Source organism: Vigna unguiculata, chromosome 6, assembly GCF_037176805.1.
Source record: "Vigna unguiculata cultivar grain cowpea cultivar isolate G323 ecotype 2 chromosome 6, ASM3717680v1, whole genome shotgun sequence".
In the NCBI taxonomy this organism is placed as follows: domain Eukaryota; kingdom Viridiplantae; phylum Streptophyta; class Magnoliopsida; order Fabales; family Fabaceae; genus Vigna; species Vigna unguiculata.
In genome coordinates, this window is record NC_140797.1 from 24,188,361 (window position 1) to 24,207,521 (window position 19,161).

The 19,161-nt window shown below is 34.7% G+C and overlaps 1 long non-coding RNA gene and 1 pseudogene across 1 annotated transcript; one reads left to right on the top strand and one right to left on the bottom strand.

The window, feature by feature from the left end:
• Positions 1 to 1,338: 1,338 nt before the first annotated feature.
• LOC114187508 (uncharacterized) lies at positions 1,339 to 5,567 on the bottom strand. The gene is made up of 4 exons (XR_003605271.2): positions 4,107 to 5,567; positions 3,136 to 3,231; positions 2,962 to 3,041; positions 1,339 to 1,640 (listed from the first exon to the last, which is right to left on the bottom strand). It is a non-coding gene; the product is annotated as an uncharacterized LOC114187508 (long non-coding RNA).
• An 11,714-nt stretch (positions 5,568 to 17,281) lies between these two features.
• On the top strand, positions 17,282 to 18,819 carry LOC114188374 (serine/threonine-protein phosphatase 7 long form homolog; annotated as a pseudogene).
• Positions 18,820 to 19,161: the final 342 nt, after the last annotated feature.

Consider the following 19,161-nt stretch of genomic DNA (forward strand, 5'->3'; position numbering starts at 1 on the left):
AATCAATTTCGTGTTCGTTGGGAGACGACTTTGGGTTACTTTACCCTTACTATTTTGTTGACTACTTTCTTAACAATACTGAAGTTGTTATAGATAAGTAGTATTAATTTGATCGCGTCAACGACAACGTTATCAGTCGGGCCCGTCCGGGACGTCCAACCCTTCTGCGTCATCAGGCATGTTCGGGTTGTCAGGCCCATTCGGGTCGTTAGGCCCGTCTGGGTCGTTGGGCCTGTCCGGGTCGTCAGGCCCGTCCTTGTCATCGGGTCTGTCTTGGTCATTGGGCTCGTCCTTGTCATCGGACCCGTCCTGGTCATCGGGCCCATCCGGGTCGTCGAGCTCGTCCCGGTCATCGGTCACGTCTGGACCGTCGAGCCTGTCCGGGTCATCGGGCCTGTCCGGCTCGCTTAACTTGATCTTTGACTCGAGCTTAATGTAGTATTATTTGGGGGACTAACCCACCTTAGCCCTAGCCCTAACCCACTATAGAGGAGGTTTTGGGGGCTGAGGCTCTTTTTTGGCCCCCTCATTTGGGGAGCCCCTAAAAAGGAACTTTATGGGCTGGCCCATGAGCTAGGGGCCAAATTGACACCTCTATCTTTCACATCGGTGTTGTAAGAAAACCTTGATTGAGATTTAATTGCACTTGACAAGGATGGCAAAGCGGTGTTAACCTGTTCCACATAAGAAATGTGGGTTGTAGTTCAACCCGTAGTTTATATAAGAATTTTGATAACTTATTTTTATTTAATTAAATTAGTTGAAATTATAATTTTTATAAGTTCATTTCTTAAAATAAGTAATATTTATAATTATATAATTTTTAAGTAGAAATCTATTAAAAATAGAAATAATTTTGAACTAAACTTAAGCAAGGGAAGAAATGCGAATGAGAAAGTTGTTTATGAATAGATTGGACCATAATGAATAAGCTACTTTTGAATGGATAGGAGAAAAAATACGAATGGACAAGTTGGTTAGGAGAAATTCATGTCAGCATGGACTATGCACGCCAAATGCATTTTAGCACATTGACTTGTACAAGCAGGTTACACGGAATGTAGCCAAATGCATTTTAGCACATTGACTTGTACAAGCAGGTTACACGGAATGTACCTAAGACCAGTGAGCTAAAACATTTAGTCTACTCCAAAGTTTTTCTTGCATACCTATAGATTGATCCTTATGACTCGTTCTGCATTGTCATTCATACTTCTAGACTTGGTGTTGTTGCTCACAAAACATGCATTAATACGTTCAACTAATTGTGTAAGATGAAAATAAATTAGATTTTGAAATAAAGATGGAAATAGTAATTTTATACTTGAAAGAAGAAAATGCCGACTAATAATAATCTTTTCCTATGTGTAACACCCCATTTAATTAAGTACGTGAAATTAAAGGAATGTCACAATAAAGATAACATAAAAACGCGGTTTGGGATCAACTCTATACAACCCATGGCATACCACGATGCCCAAAAGAAACTAGAGGAAAAGTTAACCATAGTGCATAAAACTAAGGACGAACAGATACATGGGTCGCAACCCTAAATGAACTCATGCAGAAATAATAACTAGTCCACACGGACTATGCACCAGAATCTCCACTTCCTTGCTGACTTCTGGAACCTCGCCCATCTGCTCCCATCAATTAAATTGATGATCATCGCAAGAAAGAAGAACCACATACAAGACAACCATACAATACACAGGGTAAGCTAGAGCCAATAACATAATCATCATATAGTCAATCATATTTCATCATCCAATATCCATATAACAACCAAGCATGTTATGACTCTTCATTCAATACACTACGACTCGACTCGACTCATCTGGATACGTATACCTTGGTCGGATTCAGCGGATGCTTGCACCTGTGGTGGATACCCCTGCTCGACCCTGAGCTGCTCATCTCCGAGCTATGTGTTACAAGTGTTACGATGAATCAAATCTCCCTCACTACAAGGTTAGCCCTTAATGCATTTCAGGCCTCATGCTACTCTCACCACAAGAGTCAGTCTGCTCTAAGTGAGACTAACTGGCCCCTTAGAGTGTCAGGATGCAGTCCTTACCTTGAATCCTTACCTAGTTATACAGATGGGGCACCACCATGGACACCCACTAACAGGGCCATGAAATTACGTCCCGACCACTGAAGCGCAACCCTGAAAGTCTCACCTAGAGACCCCAAGGAATTATGCACTGACACAGATCGACCTCATTCACATAACCAAAATAATAATTACCATGCATAGATATACATCACTCGTACCAACCTTTGAAGCCAATGCCTTTCATGATCCAGGCCCCACTCATTCCAACACCTCATAGTTTATCCATGTAAATAAGATCCCACTCATCATGTTATCATGCCACTTTAATATTATCCGTCTCATTTAATTCACATGTCAATTCTCATACCAACCCATCATCTACAATTCATGAATCATGCCAAAAATACTTCATGCTCCATTATATACATATCACTCATCATACAATCATACTCAACCAAAACAGATCATTCAGGAACTAACAGACATCCAAACACAGCACGGTCTCGCCCAACACCTCGCTCAGGCTGAGGGATCTCGCTCAAGCGAGACAGTCTCGCTCAGGCGAGTCCCCCTTCGCCTAGGCGAGGGCTCAAAAAGGAACAAGAAAGCAACGCGGGGTCTCGCTTAGGCGAGACCCCTCTCGCCTGGGCGAGTTGTGTGCTCGCTCAAAACACACTCTGGTCGCCTGGGCGACCACTCGAGCAGAAAGCTTTGGGCGAGCCTCTGCATAACTCGCCTAGGCGAGTCTATCAGTGTTCGCCACTGTTTGCACCTGCGCAACACACCCAACAGAGGTTCCAAACAATCCAGACATTCATAGCAATGCACAATCTCAAGGAATTCATCGACCACGACAATACAAGCTAAAATACACCTCACCAAATGGTTCTAGCTTCCCTTACCTGGAAGGGAAATAAGAGACTTCGGCAGCCAAGCGTGCGAACACAGCAGCTCAAGGACGAATAGAGGAGCTGAAAGGGTACTGAAACAGAAGCACGAGACGGGTTACCTGGAAGCCCTAACGGAAAGAAACGAAAAGGAACAATGGAGACGAGAATGGCTAGCACAATACTTACATGGAGTAGAGAACAACTTCGAGCTAGCTTGAAGATGGCAGAAACCTAACCCTAGCAGAGCTCTTCGTGAGAGGGAGAAAGGGTTGACGGCTGGATCTGTGAGAATGAAAGGGTGGAAGCGTTAGGGCAACTACGAACCAGCTTTATCCCTTGGGCCAGCTCTTTGGCCCATCAGATTTTGGGGCAGCCTTTTTTATTAAGGGTTATAAAATAATAGGGTCTTACACTATGTCTAAATATTTTAAAGTTGGATAAAAACAAAATAAAAAAATAGGTCATGCAATATTTGTATTTAATTTCATATCACTAATCTAAGGGGGAACCATATTCTAACTAATAATATAAAGTGTTTGATGTATTTATCAACTTTTACACAGAATCGTTAAATTAATTGTTTTTTCAGTGTAGTAAAATATGTATACAAAGGGAACTTTAATTCCACAGATAAAGCAAACGAGCCTTTTTTTTTTCTGTCATTAATAAAACAAGTTAAATCAATTTTTTTGTACTCTATGTATATTAAAATCGGTATCTCAAACATTTCGAATAATTTGTTTATAATCAGTAAGTGGTAAATATATTAATTTACTCGTGATATTTAACCTGTTAATTTAAAAGATTTAAAATAATTGCAAAAATCAAATCAGCATCCTTCTTTGATCTTAAATATAAATATATAAAAAAAAATCTGAAGAAACTTTAGAAGTAAAAATTTTAATTTGCTGAGATATTAATAAGTATTCAACTTTAAAAAAAAAAATTATCTTTTAAAATCTATTGGTACCTACGTCAAATTTTCACTCAAAGCCGATTTTTCATTCAACATCTATTATATACTTAATTTATCTTTTTATCTTTTTCCTTATAACATCATATAACACATAAATTTATCATTTTTATTATCTTTTTTAATTATATATTAAATATTTCATTCAATTTACACAACAAACACTGTTGTACGGACAACTAACCAGAATCAGCGTTGAGGTCTTATTCTCATATTTCACCAAAGTATGAGTATGATTCCAGCATCAAAATTCATGTGCTACGAGGTGGTAGTGATAAAGGGTAAACCCATTCTGAATCTAATTTCTGAACTGTTATCAAAATTTGAAATCACATCAGTACCAAGTGTAAAGCTTCCCTCTGATTACAAGATTAATTGTCTGATAAATAAATAGCCTTGGCATGTAAAACTTTGCACAAATCCAATTCCCATATGAATGCACTTTTGAAGAAACTAATAAAAAACCTTGACAGAAGATTTCAAACAGTCACTGCGACAGCACACAGTCATATATATCTGTTCTTATTTAATGGATTTGGAAAAAAATAGTGTAAAACAATTGCTCTGGAGTCAAAATTGTTTTCTTTAGTATGGAGTTGTTACATGTAACTAAAAGCTACAGGACCAGAAGAAACTAATCTATCAAAACTAACAGCTTATTCTAACAAGAACATGTGAAAAAGTGAAGAAAATACTCTACATAAGTGATAGGTCTATTCAGGAGATAATTTATTGGGGGGAGACATAGCACCAACTAGACTAAACTCAATTTACACAAGGAACTAACTAATTCCAACCCAAAACCTTCAAGAGCTCGATCCGTAGAAATTTTACTTTGTATGTTGATCAACTTTCTCGTTTCTTATCAATGTAAGAGCTTAAAACACTAAAGAAGAAAAGGCCAAAAGATCTGAATGAATGTTCCACTTATCTGTTATGCAAAGGATTAGGACCTGTGTAGATTTTTCTTTTCTCATCACCTAGAATTGCCTCACTACCACCCTCACCTGAATTCTGCCTAAAACCTTGTTTATCTTGAACGGAATTGAACTTGGACATGTACCCAGTTTTAAAGTGTTGAAATTTTCCTGACTCCTCAGTGGCAGAAGAAAAGCTCTGTAACAGCAGCAGAAGCAGCATCAGTAGAAAGAAACAAGCCAAACCCACCAGCCTCATGGTCTCACTGCACAGATCATGCATGGATAAACTGTGACATTCTTAAAAGTCCATAGACAGCAAAAGCCAAACGAGCTTCCTTTGTGGATCTGATTAAAAAGGGCAAACCAAACAAAGCCTAATAGACAAAGGTAAACACAAAGATCTGATGCAGCTTCCTTTTTCACCCCTTTTGGCACCCTTTTCATTCAATGAAACTTGTGTGAGGATTGTCTGTTTTTTAATTGGATGTGGCGTAACCTTGAAGTCTGAGCTCTGAAAATGAGGATGGTCAATGAGAGGTGTGAGTCAATTTGCATAGGGGTTGGTGCTTTGAGGCACACTTTCTTTGGATGCAGATTTCAGAGCCCTTTTTTACTTGGGAAACAACTATGAACCATAGAGAGAGAGAGAGAGAGAAGAGGGATTTTCCTCACTGCTACAAGTTCATTCATGATGCATAAATACATATATTTAGTTCTTGAGAATAAAAGAGTGAACTTTTGGTATGTCTAATTTCAGATGATCGTATAAATTATGCAGTATTTTCTTTCAAAACATCGAAAATCATAATTCTATTCAGAGTGAAATTAACATTTTCACCCCCACTTTTGTTTGCGTTCTCTTTACACTTCTTGTTAATGTCAAATTACTTAACGTAAAGACAGAGAAAAGAAGACACTCTTTTTCAAAAGTGTAAGGTGAGTATAAGAAAATGATGTACAATGCTTGGGAAAAAAGGACTAATGATGTGATTATAACAGCTGTGTAAACTATATTTCTACTTTTCTGGTTCATGTTTTTCTTAGCCTTTTATCTTTGGCTATACATGTTTTCACATATATAACTCTTGAATTTATTTTGGTATATTGTAGATGGTATTTCGATTAAACTTTTGTTGAGATTAAAAAACTCACAAGGATATGGAAACAAATACTCTACTTGAATTTTGATGTGTAAGTGTAAATTATATTTATTTGAATTATCACCGAGATGAACAATAAATTTTTATATCATTTGTTGGATCTTGCAAGGGAAGAAATTACCAGAGAGATACAGAATTAGTGAAATACAAAATCATTTTAGATAAAAATTAACACTACTTTTAACTCAAAATTTTAAAATAATAAATTTATAAATTTTCTTTCTTACAAGGTATTTAACTTTCCGACTTAATAAGATTGAAATTCACACTTCAAGAAAAGAAAGGTAATTGGGTTGGTGCATAGACGACCAAAAGGAGCAAATTTCAAAGAAATTATATTGAAAGGAGAAGGTTGGTCAACTGCTAAGGGCTTTAGGAATTAGGTTATAGAGTAACTGTGTGTGGGCATGGATGACATCAATTAATACTAATGTTAATGTCAGCTCTTATAGTTTTACAAGAGCTGTCGTTGGTTACACTTTGGAAATCGATCCTAAGAGAGTATAAGGTTCAACCACAAAACCAAGACCTTTATTATCACTGATATTTAACTCTTCTAGAATAAGATGTGTAAAATGAGAAAGTAAGAAATAATACAAGTAACATAATTTGAATTGGAGTATTCTTTTTTAAACTAAATGCCTTTTTCCTATCTCATTTTCTTATACACCTCTTTTATTCCAAATAAATTCAATCTATGTTAAAGTAGAGTCTTATTTAGCATAGAAGCATATTATGCTTCGAATTGACATGATCATCATGTGAATTTATCAAACATAATATAGTGTTTTTGTGTGGGGTATATGAAGTTAAATAAAAGAAGAAAAATGAGTTTGGTCAAAGAGGTGGGGTTTGACAAATAGGTCATGCAAATGGACAATGAAGTGAATGATTTTGTCTTCATTCACTTTGCACTGCTGAAAAAGCTGAGACTTTAGGTTATAGAAACTCTTTTTTTTCTTACCTTATGGGGCCCTCTTAGATTTATAACCCTACAAATTTGGTTTAATAAATAGAAAATATCTACTTTAATAGATTTCGTGACTTTCCTTAGATTACATATTTGCATTGTGACGGTGAAGGTTAATTTTAGATGACATATTTATATAGTGGTGACATGATTTTAATATCAAGTATCTTCATTTAACAGTAAAATCTAAGCAAATCTCTATATAAAATGTTTAAAATGACTGAACTTTAAGAAAACAGGTTTATAAATTATTCCACTTATATATATTATTTTATCTTATGTATGACTTTCAACTAATTTTAAATTCTTAATACTGTAATGTTTTTTCCTTTTCTCTATTTGTTGTAATACCGTCCTAAGAAATGGAGATCATAACATATTATCCCACTTGCATATATATTAATAGAAAATTTCTTAATTATGTAAAAATATTACATTATATACCTACATTTTTGTTTTCTTAATCGTCGAGTTAGTTTTTTTTTTTAAGACAACATAATTCAATTTCAATATTTTTTTAAGGGCTGTTCACATGTTGGGTTGAATAAAGATTGGAAAAATTCATTATCCAAACAATAAAAAAACACTACTTTTTATTTATGGTGTAGAATTTTTAAATTACTTTTATGAGTAGTAGTTCAAATAAAAAATCATAAATTATATTTATTTTATTGAACATTTTGAGTAAAATTTAAATTCTAATTCATTTTAATGGAAAACACTACTTTTTATTTTGTATGTTTCCTTTTTCTTCAACTATACACTCTCTGTTGGAGAAATCTAAGATTGTCTCTCTTGTCAGATCTTCTACTCATCGCATATTCTTGTTTTCCTTGGGATCAATCACGTGCGAAAGGGTCACGTGAATATTTTCAACCCTATTCATTATATCTTACCATATTAAGTGCATTGTCTTTGTCTGTAATATTTTTTTATATATGTATATAAAGGAATTAAAGAGCCCAACAACAAAATATTTAAAATAAAATAAAATTAATGAAATTAAATTTTCATACTAAAAACGAAAATATAGATTTATAATACTTATTATATCATTTTATGGGTTCTAATAATAATAATAATATCTTTTTACAATTTTTACTCCATATACAAAAGTTTTAATCAAATTATACTCTCATTAATATTTTATGGGTTATTATGGGTTAAATATGTTTTTGGTCCCTTAACTTTCAGTGAATTTTGGAATTAGTCAATTTCGAAACTTTGGACCAATTTAGTTCTTCATCTTTCGAAATACATAGATTTAGTCCTTTTAACCAAATTTTGTTAGGTTTATTTGATGTTTCGTACGCATTTCAAGATTATATTTGAGTTGTTTATACTGTTTGACACATTTTTGCTTTAATATTAAGTCAAATATTATTATGAAACGCACTTGAAATATCAAATAAACTTAACAAATTTGATAAAAATGACTAAATACATGTATTTTGAAAGATGAATGACTAAATTGGTCAAAAGTTTTGAAATTGACTAATTCCAAAATTCACTGAAAGTTAAGGGACCAAAAACATATTTAACTCATAATAACCCATAAAATATTAATGAGAGTATAATTTGATTAAAACTTTTGTATATGGAGTAAAAATTGTAAAAAGATATTATTATTATTATTAGAACCCATAAAATGATATAATAAGTATTATAAATCTATATTTTCATTTTTAGTATGAAATATTTAATTTCATTAATTTTATTTTATTTTAAATATTTTATAGGTAAAAAACTTTACTTTCACTTCTTTTTTTCTTCTCAAATTCAGTGATTAAAATCCATCTTTAGAAACAATAAGTAGATATAAGGTTGTGTGATTGGGTTCTTCTTATGAATGAAGTTAAAGAGAAGGGAATTTTGAGACAGAAACAAAAGATCCAAACATGTGAAACACCAAAGTGTGATCATCATGTACTTGTGTTTCCATTCAATATTGCTTACACGTTATGTTACACATATTATCTGTATAACACTCACGAAACTCAATTATGGCATTTGCTCATTATAAAAGCGGGAAAAAATGTTGATCGATAATAATGGTGAGTGACACCCACCACCCTCAAAGTTTTCTTAGTTTCAATTATCAGCTTTCAACCTTTGACTGTGAACAAGAACTTCAAAAGAAACCACAAAATTCTTTGAGTATTCATCATGCCCATCACATAAATTGTTGTACAAGCAATTCAATTAATCAATGTCTTCTCTCTTTCTCATTCTCTTGTTTGCTTTAACATGATTCCCTTTTTTGTTTACCACTTCTTACAAATTCTAGTTTTAGAGTACAATGGAAAGATAAATTCTTAAGTATTTTTTGGGGGAAAAAATTTAAATGAGTTTCTCTTTATATAGAAATCTTTCATAATTTTTTTTTAATTTTTTATTTATTTAGAAATTAATTTTAACTTGTTGCATTTACTATTTTTTTTTCTTATTTTTCTCTCTAGAAATACTGATAAAAAATGTTTGTCAAAACATGCTCATACACTAATATTTTTTTATTATTTTCTAACATCAATGAATAACACATTGTACTTTAATTTTACATGGATGACACACTTTTTTATCTTAGTTGGGAATTCGGTCCTCTGAGAGCGGAATTTCAATTTGTGATATTTAATTTTCTTTTTTATTCCAAGTCAGAATTCGGTCCCAGGGATCTGAATTTTGAACTTGGTTTTTTTTAAATAAATTAGAATTAATTTTTTTAAAATTTTTTTAATAAAATAGATATAAGATATATTTTTTATTTTTTGTAAAAATTTTACATTAAAGGTTAAATATATATTTTTGTAGAAATAGATATAGTATTGTATTTTTATTTATTTTAGGTATTATTTGAAAGAAAAATAATAATAAATAATATTTTTTTCTTTTTAAATTTGTTGATTTAAAAATAGATTTTGTATTGTGTAGTAAGTTATTTTATGTGCAATTTAAAAATATAAAAGTCAATTTTATTTAATTTTTTTTTTATAATTTGTGTAATATTAATTATTTTTAATAGATGTTTATAAATATCAAAATTACAGTTATCTTATAATTTTTGATAATTTTAAAAAATTGTATATTATAAACTTTGAAAATTTGTTACAAATATTTTAAAAATGATGGAAATAACTAAAATAATTTAAAAGCATTTCATTATTGTATTTTAAATAATTTTGTTATTTGTTATTGGTTTATGTAAAATAAGTAACAATAAAAGATAATAAGAAAAGATGTACAATTGAATTGAATCAAGTACAAATTTATTGAACACAATTAAAAGTACAACATAAACTAAGTGGTTTGATGTGAATCATCTAAGTGCAGGGTTATTAGGACAATGATTTCTTGTGTGTCCTTCAGTTCTACAATAGGAACACTCTTTTGATTGTCTTCCTTCCTTAATGTCCATCTCAATCATAATTCTACTTGATTTAGGACGACCCCTCTTGCTCCTTTTTGTGGTAGGATGAGGCCAAACCTGTGGTCCTTGGTATGGTGGCCAATATTCTTCATGTCTTAACTCGCCAAATAAATTGTCATATACTTCCATGATGACATCCAGCCTATAATGGGGACTTATGTACATGCTAAAGTCGTGATGTGCATGCTTGCAAGCTGTAATAACATGTGAACATGGTAGATGTATTTTTTGAAACTTTCCACAATCGCACCAACTTTCATCTAATCTGACTATAAATTTTCTTGCAGGACGTACTTCTCTGGGATTGACCATTTCTTCCACTCTGAATCTTGTGGTATTTCTATCAAATTCAACGACATGGTGCCTGTTTGACTTGGAGTCTGCATCTTATAGGAAGTTGGTTGCGTATTCAGAGTACACATGACCAGCACTGACCATTGCAGTTATTTGCCTACCTCTTTTTGTGAAGTATGTGTTGCACCTAGTGTACATGGCCAATACTATGGATGAAATTAGCAAATTCCTTGTCTTCTTCAGGACATAATTTATTGCTTCAGCTAGATTCGTTGTTATGTGACCCCACCTTCTTCCTTGATCATATGCAAGACACCACTGCTCCCTTGGAATATGGTCTACCTAAGCTGCTGCTTCTGGGTTGTCTTCTCTAATGATATTGTAGTAGTAGTTACAGGGTGGCTCCGTCAATGCGTACGCTACAAATATAATTATAAGAAGAATTTATTTTCTAATAATGGGTGTGAAAAATTAACAGCCAGAAAAATGAAAAAGACAAATTTACATGTAATAACTTACCCATGTTGACAAGGTCCCTTTTTAGAGTTGTATTCTTGAATCTTTCTGTAAAATTTTGTGCAATGTGTCGAATACAAAACACCTACACGCAGTTCCCTTCAGTCCAGCCACTACTGGGCCTGTTGAATGCTGCACTGATTGAATTGTGGCGGTCTGACATTAAGCACAATTTTTGTTGAGGCGTAACGTGTGTCCTTAGGTTTTTAAGCAAAAAAAACTAAGCTTCGACGGTTTCACCCTCTACTATAGCAAATGCAATGGGAAAAATGTTATTTCTCCCATCTTGTGAGCTACTAGAAGGGTGCCCCTATACCTTTCGTAAAGGAAGGTTCCATCCATTTGCACTATTGGTTTGCAAAATGGGAAGCCATCAATGCATGGTTTGAATGTCCAGAAACACTCTTCGAAAGTGTTATTGGTTTTCTAGGACCTCCTCCCCATTTATAATTGGACTGGTTTTCAACTTGAATACAAACCCAAGCAAATAAGTTTGCATGGCTTGTAGTAGGCACGACAATCAGTTGTAAGATTGTTCCCAGTTTCCGTACACATCTTCAATTGCTTGCTGTTTCACCAACCATGTCTTTTTGTAGGTTGTGTTATATCCCATAGAGGTCTGGATGGAAGAAATTATTGTTGCAATTGGTGTGGATGGTTCTGACTCCACCATTTGCCTTACATGTTGAGATATTATTCTTGAGCCCAGGTGCCTATGGTCTTGCGTTATGAGTTGTGTTGCACATGTGTGCACACCTTCAACCTTTCTAATTTCCCACACTTGGTCCCTTGTACGTAATATTGCCTGACATTTCCAAGGACACACGTGTTGCACACATTGCACCCTCAACCTTGTTGTGTTTGAGTGTGTGGTTTTGTAGGTGCAATGGTTTGTTATGTGGTACCTATTTAAAGCATCTAAAAGTTGTTCCTTTGTTTGAAACCTCATTCCTTGGGTCAGTGTGCCAACATCGTGCTCAAAGTTGTCATGCGACATTGTGTGGTGGTCATAAGCGTTTGGGAATTCCTGGTGTGGGGTCTGGTTGTATTCTTCATATAATTGGAAGTGTTATGGTGGGTTATAGGGGACATGTGTGTGAGGGTGAGGGTGAGGGTGTTGTTGTATGGGGTGGACATCTAGGGTTTGGTCATGGTCATCATGTTGATCAAAAAGTATATTGTCCTCATCTTCGCTAAACGCGTCTAAGGATGTTGTAGGTAGACCTAGGTTTTCAACTTCTATGATAGCTGGAGGAGAGAACCTTTGGGTGTTGTGATGTGTGGGAGTTTGAAAAATATTTGAGGTAGACAAACCGGTTAGTAGTTCGATATATGATTGTATATCATTTCCCCAATCCCCTAGGTAGGTAGTGTTAAGGTCAAATAGTTCTTGTTTCGGTGTTTGGATGTGGATTATGTGCATCAAAATGTGTTAAAGAAATATTTTCAGAAGGTCTCATAACTGAGTTGTAGGTGGTGCAGAGTTCAATAGATGTAACAGTTGGGGTGGCCTGTATCATGTCGAAAGCATCGTCCAAGTAGTCGTCATCTTGGATCTGAGTGGTTGTGTATGTGACATGTTAGCCACAAACTTTAGTCGGAAATTTGAAGTGAATAAGTGGAACTCCATCCCTTGGATCTCTATTTGCCTTGTCCATTATTATGCAAATAAGTTTGGACAAGCTGAAACCTCTATGGATGCGGATCATGATTGTCTTTGCAGATGCAAAGTAGACACCAGTTTGAGCGTCACTAGCGATTTCTCCATTGTCGTATACACAGACAAACATTGACCCTTCCATCTGAGGTTGTGGTTGAATCTGATTTTCGATGATTTTTCAGAGCGAAGAAAAATTGCAAGATTAAGATTGTGGGTTTAGAAAGTGAGGGTAGTCTTTTATACCAAAATTAAAGTTATCATGTCACTTTCTATTATGTGAACATGTGACTTGCACGATAGTTAATGTTATCATGTAAGTGGAACGAGCTTTTATGTACTCATGTGATTGACACGACTTCTTATGTACCCATGAGAGGGGCACAAATTATTATGAACCCATGTGACTGGCACGACCTCTAATGTTAGCATGTGACTTGACTACATTTTATAAGAAATTAGCATTTCATTACCCCCATTTTGTAAGTTCAAATTCATTGAAATTAAAAGCTGCATAAACATTTGATGAAAAAGAACATCATAAATAAAAATACATACTTCAAATAAGAAAATAAAAACCTCAATCTAAGTTGAGGGACAGGTTGAAGTTATTAGAAAAATCAAAATAAACTTTGTCAGGGATTGCGTTGTTTTGCCTTGCTATAATAAATGACATTATCTCAACTGGAAGATGACATGCTTTTGTCATTCCCATGTAAAAAATGGACTCAACATCGTCATCTCCACACATCGTACAAGATCGGTAGTGTGTAATGTCGCTCGATATGAAGATCGGTAACCTGTAACATAAGTCTACTTCATAGTCATCCAAGGTTGCACAATTGAATACCTTGAGGATTGCTTGCTTAAGTTGGGACAGCGTCATGGTATTTGTTATGGTCACCCATGCCGTGTTGGAGCTAATGAATTTATCGGAATAGTTATCTTCAACATAGATGATTCCATTGAAGTACACCAACATAGTGAATGTTGTAGATGTCATTGGGGGGTAGGAGTTCGCATTGACTTGATTAGATTGATGAATGAATTGATGAAAGGCATTATTTATAGCCTGAATGGCTCAGTGTGGGTTACAACAATGACAATTTTTGTTTGTTTATGCTAATGGTTTAGATTCAAAGTAGACTAATCGAACGCACAAGATTTAGATCCATTTTGTAGAACAACCTTGGATTTTTTCATAGTGGTTTGTGATGTAGTGATTTTCCCTATGTGTTGCAGCTTTAATTATTTGGCATGTGATATGTCAGGTTAAAATTAAAAGCACTGGACTTAATGAGTGGTAGGCTTTAGTCAATGTCATCATGTGATACCAACATCACATGCATAGTTAATATACACACTATACGATGACTGTTAATCAGGCTTTATCCTACTTTACTTTGTCACGTGAACCCACTTTAATGCAGGGGTCAAGATTTTCTTTTTTACTATCAAGTAACCAATCCGCTTATAAATTATTAGGTCGTTCAGTTCATAACCATAGCTTCTTATTACCAAAACAAGGATGGTGATCCATCACGAGAATAACATTCACAATAGTTTTCTTGTTTCTGTTAACTATGAAGGTCGCATGAATTGTGCTTTTTATATGTCTACTACTATGAATTTACAGATGTTGAAAGAAGAAATTGCAAGCTATCATTGTTGCAGTCAGGGAAGAAGAGTCAAAGATGTATGGTTTCACAAGCCCGTGTTAGGACAAGGGGACCAGTATGAAACAATTAAGCTCCTGATGTTCGCGACATGGTTGTGTTCTTCCTTCCACTCCCACATGATCTTTCAATGAAGCTTTTAGTGACCTTACATCCTCTTGAAAGTGATAACATGGATGTAATAAACCCAGCTGCAGGCAATAATATCGATGACTAAAGCTTAGTTATTTATGTGTTTAGGGAAGTCTGAATAGTGTGTTTAGTAATCTTTATGATTAGTACTTAATTTCCATTAACGACTTTAGTGTGTGCAATGTAACAAAGTATTTGTGTTTACTTGAACTTTTTTTTAAGTACTAAGTACCTATTTTTCGATGACATTATGTATGGATTAATATTTGTTGTCGTATCTGAAACTTATGTCATTGGTTTAATTGCATAAAACACTATAGAATTGAGTTTAAATAATATATTTATTCCATCATTAAGACCACAAATAAAATTGACATAGTCATTCACTTTACTTCATTATCCACCCTTTTTTACTACTGAGCACCTATTGTATAATTAATTTTTGTTCACATAAATAACTGAAAATGATATATAGACATTAAAAATAGACTCATTTTTTACAATGAGCCCACGTGGTGTGTAATTTTTAATTCAAAATTTAATAAATATCATTTTCGATTGCAGTATAACACCTTCTTTGGATGGTGGCCATGAAAAGAAGTCTCCTAAGTTACTTATGACGTATGTAGGGAGTTGTGATGGTAAAAGTGGGGAGTTATATTGATTATTATGGTCATTAGTTGCAGTACTTAAAAAAAAAAATTAAATGTCATCACCAAATGTTCAGTGTGGACATCATATAAGAAAAATCAATTTCCATTGCCATGAAATTCAATAGCGTCTTCTTTGCATGGTGTCCATGAAAAAAAGTCTCCTAAGTTAATTATGACTTATGTAGGGAGTTGTGATGGTAGAAATGGGGAGTTATGTTGGATACTTTGGTAATTAGTTGCAGTACTTTAAAAAAAGAAAAAATTAAATGTCACCACCAAAAGTTCACCCTATTTTATTTTTTTTAATATGCACGTTTGATGGTGGATATTCAGTGTTTAGGTTAGGAAAATTGTATAAAGGAAAATGTGTGTCAGTGACTACATTGTGTGATCACAAAACGATATTTTAATTTTTTAACTACCTGCAATTACAATTCATAATTTGGAACATTGTTCCCCACATATTAATTCTTGACTCCCCACTTACGGATGACTTGAGGATTTAGACAATTGTTAAGTAAGACAAGCACCCAGGACAGATAACGGAAATTATATGATGGAAAATTTGTTTAAGAGACTGAATTGTGTGATCACAATACCATATTTAAATTTTTTAAATATACACGTGCAGTCCAGAATTTACAATGGTACTTCCCACATAATAATTCTTTACTCCCCACTTACGAATAAGTTGAAGATTTTGACAATTTTGAAGCACCAGAAACATGTTTTGTAAGGCCCACTTTCCATTCTGCCCCACAAGTGCAAGCATCTGCTGAATCCGACCAGGCTATACGTATCTGAATGAGTCGAGTCGTAGTGTATTGCCTGACGAGTCATAACATGCTGGGTTTAATTGAGTGTTTGATATTGTGAAATTATATCTGATCTGATGGATGAAATCCTTTGTGCTTTAGCTTACCCTACTTTTGTTATGTGTTCTGCTATGTGGTATACTCTCTTGCGATGATCATCAACTTGTTGGTGTGAGCAGATGCGAGGAACACCCGCGAGCAACAGGGTGGTGATAGTTCCGCTGCATAGTCCGCGTAGACTAGACACGATGGTCAATATTCAATGTTTTGGTCACGGAATTTGGAAGACAAAATTTGAGTAATTGCCTGCATTGCGTGATCACAATTCGATTATTGAATTTTTTTAAAAGCTGCAACCTTGGAACATAATTTTCAACTTCACTCCCCACATATTAATGGTTGACTCCCCACTTACATATGACTCCCCACATAATTTCCAACCTTTATGTTCAATGTCATCCAAATAAAACTTTTGCATGTTCAAATTTTGGGTCCCCTATTCCAAAAAATTAAACAGACAAAAATATTTATCCCATCATTAAGACGACAAATAAAATTGTCAAAGACATTCACTTTACTTCATTCTCTACCCTTTTTTACAATTGAGGAACTATGGTCTGGTTAATTTATCTTCACATGAATAAAATTTATTGGTATGCACGAATTTTTTATCTTTGAACCCGAATTCTGAAAAGGTGTGAGCACCGTGTAGTCACCTTCATACAAGCTTTAGTCACCATCATGCTGTGCAAATAACATGTAAGATTAAGTCTGAAAAGGTCTTTGCACATGACAGATTGTCAGATTCACATTAATGACCATTGACATGACAATGCACCAACCTCAATCTAAGGGATGTCATTCCTTTGAGTAATCCAACGAATAAGTTTTCCCTCATGAAGTCTTGCATTGTCTATAAATGTTTAATATTGTTGTTCTCAATTCTTACTATCAACAGAAACCTACAAAGAGTGAAAAAAATGTTGCTATGGAGACAACAAGAGCATAGGACTGTATACATTTCTTCTCGGGTATGTCAACTTCATTTCTTATTAACACACCTTATTTTTTTATGTAATCACATATTTTACTTCTTTGTTTAGGACACGGATGAGAGCATTGTGTCGTCTTACTGTCACTCCATGCCTGAACCTCATGCAAGTATTGTGCCTATAATACAAGAAGTAGGGTTTGGCGGTGTGGCTAAATTGCGACATCTAAAGGTTGACCATGGTTTAGTGACTGCCTTGGTAGAAAGGTGGAGGCCTGAAACACACACATTTCATTTTCCAACTGGAGAATGCACCATAACCTTGCAAGATGTCTCACTTCAGTTGGGGCTTCCTGTCGATGGACCCCCTATCATTGGTCCAACTATGTTGGATTGGGACGAGATGTGTGATACCTTATTAGGTATAACACCGGTTAAGGGAGAATCGATTGTCGGTTCTATGATCAAACTAAAATGGTTAAGGGATAATTTGTTGCCTATAGATGACAATTCCAGTATTGAGGTCATTCATGCACATGTTAGAGCTTATATATTAGGACTTATTGGAGGGGTTTTAATGCCTGATAAGACTGGCAATAAAGTACATTTAATGTACTTGAACTCTTTGACTAATCTTCAAAGAACCAAGAGATATAGTTGGGGTTCAGCGTGTTTGGCTGTCTTGTATAGGGAGATGTGCAGAGCAACAGATGGACATGCGAGGGCTATGGGTGGATGTGCTTCATTGTTACAATCATGGGCATGGTTTCGGATGCCCTTTATCGCACCTATTTCAAGAGTTCCACCAACTTTCCCGCTAGTTTGCCAATGGAGCGGCGGTCGAGTACTGAACTACAAAAATGTCCCCCACAATGATTTAGTTGGATATCAGGCAAGGATAGATCACATGCAACAAAATCAGGTAACATTTACCATTTCTATATCGATAAATGGTTCTAAATGAATGACTAACATTTTCAATTATTGTTGTAGTTTATTTGGGTTCCTTATGAGGGTTTGAGCTCTATTATTGATGTTGAAGCATATCGGGACCAAGCAATATGGACGTCATGCACAACTTTAATTTGTTTTGCCATTGTGGAGTGGCACCAGTTAGACAGGGTGAAGTTACAATTTCGGCTATCACAAGAGATCCTTGAAAAACCCAACAACCTTGATCATCTACATAAATTAGACATGAGGGGGAGACAAGATGAGAACTGGGTTACTAGACATGCGCAATGGATAGAGGTTTGGAATAACCGGCGTGACCTAACATTGAATGGATTACCGATGCTTGGGCCACTTCAACACACAATGGAGTACATGTCATGGTACATTTCACACTCATTTTTGTATTTGTCAATTCCGTAAATGTTAAATGATCCTAGAATGCATCGTGCATCGACATTGGCAAATGTCCCTCCACCACGACAAACTAGGCATGACTTCAACACTCCACCTCCACCACCAGGTATGGATGGAGCAAGGAATTCAATTTTTTCAAATTCAGAACTAGGCATACGAAGTATGTTTGCAACTTATGATGAAACACCACCTTTTGCACAACCCTGGTTGTGTACATATCCCCAAAGTCCAAATTTCTTAGAAGGATTGGATCAGCCTCAACAAGACTCAGTTTACTACGTCCATAATCCATATGCAGAATGTAAAACCCTTGGAATTTAATTAATTAAATAATTAATTAATTAATAAATGCGGGAGGCTAGTGCATTTGTGACATTAATTTATGTTATGTATGACGTGGAAAAGTACTAGCTCATGTGGTTGAGAGTACTTTGATTGTGTGAGAGGACTTGGGTTCGAACCCTATGTATGCCAATTATGTGTATTTTGTTGTTAATGTTTTAATAATATGTTGGGCCACACTTAGTATGAGATAATGCTTGAATTGTATGTGTTAGCAAGAAATATGGGTTGGCCTGATGGTTTAGAGTTGATTTAACTTTGGCATGGTGTGGGTTCGAACCTGGGTGGACTCAAATTTAACTTCTTTTTGCTAAAAGGTTG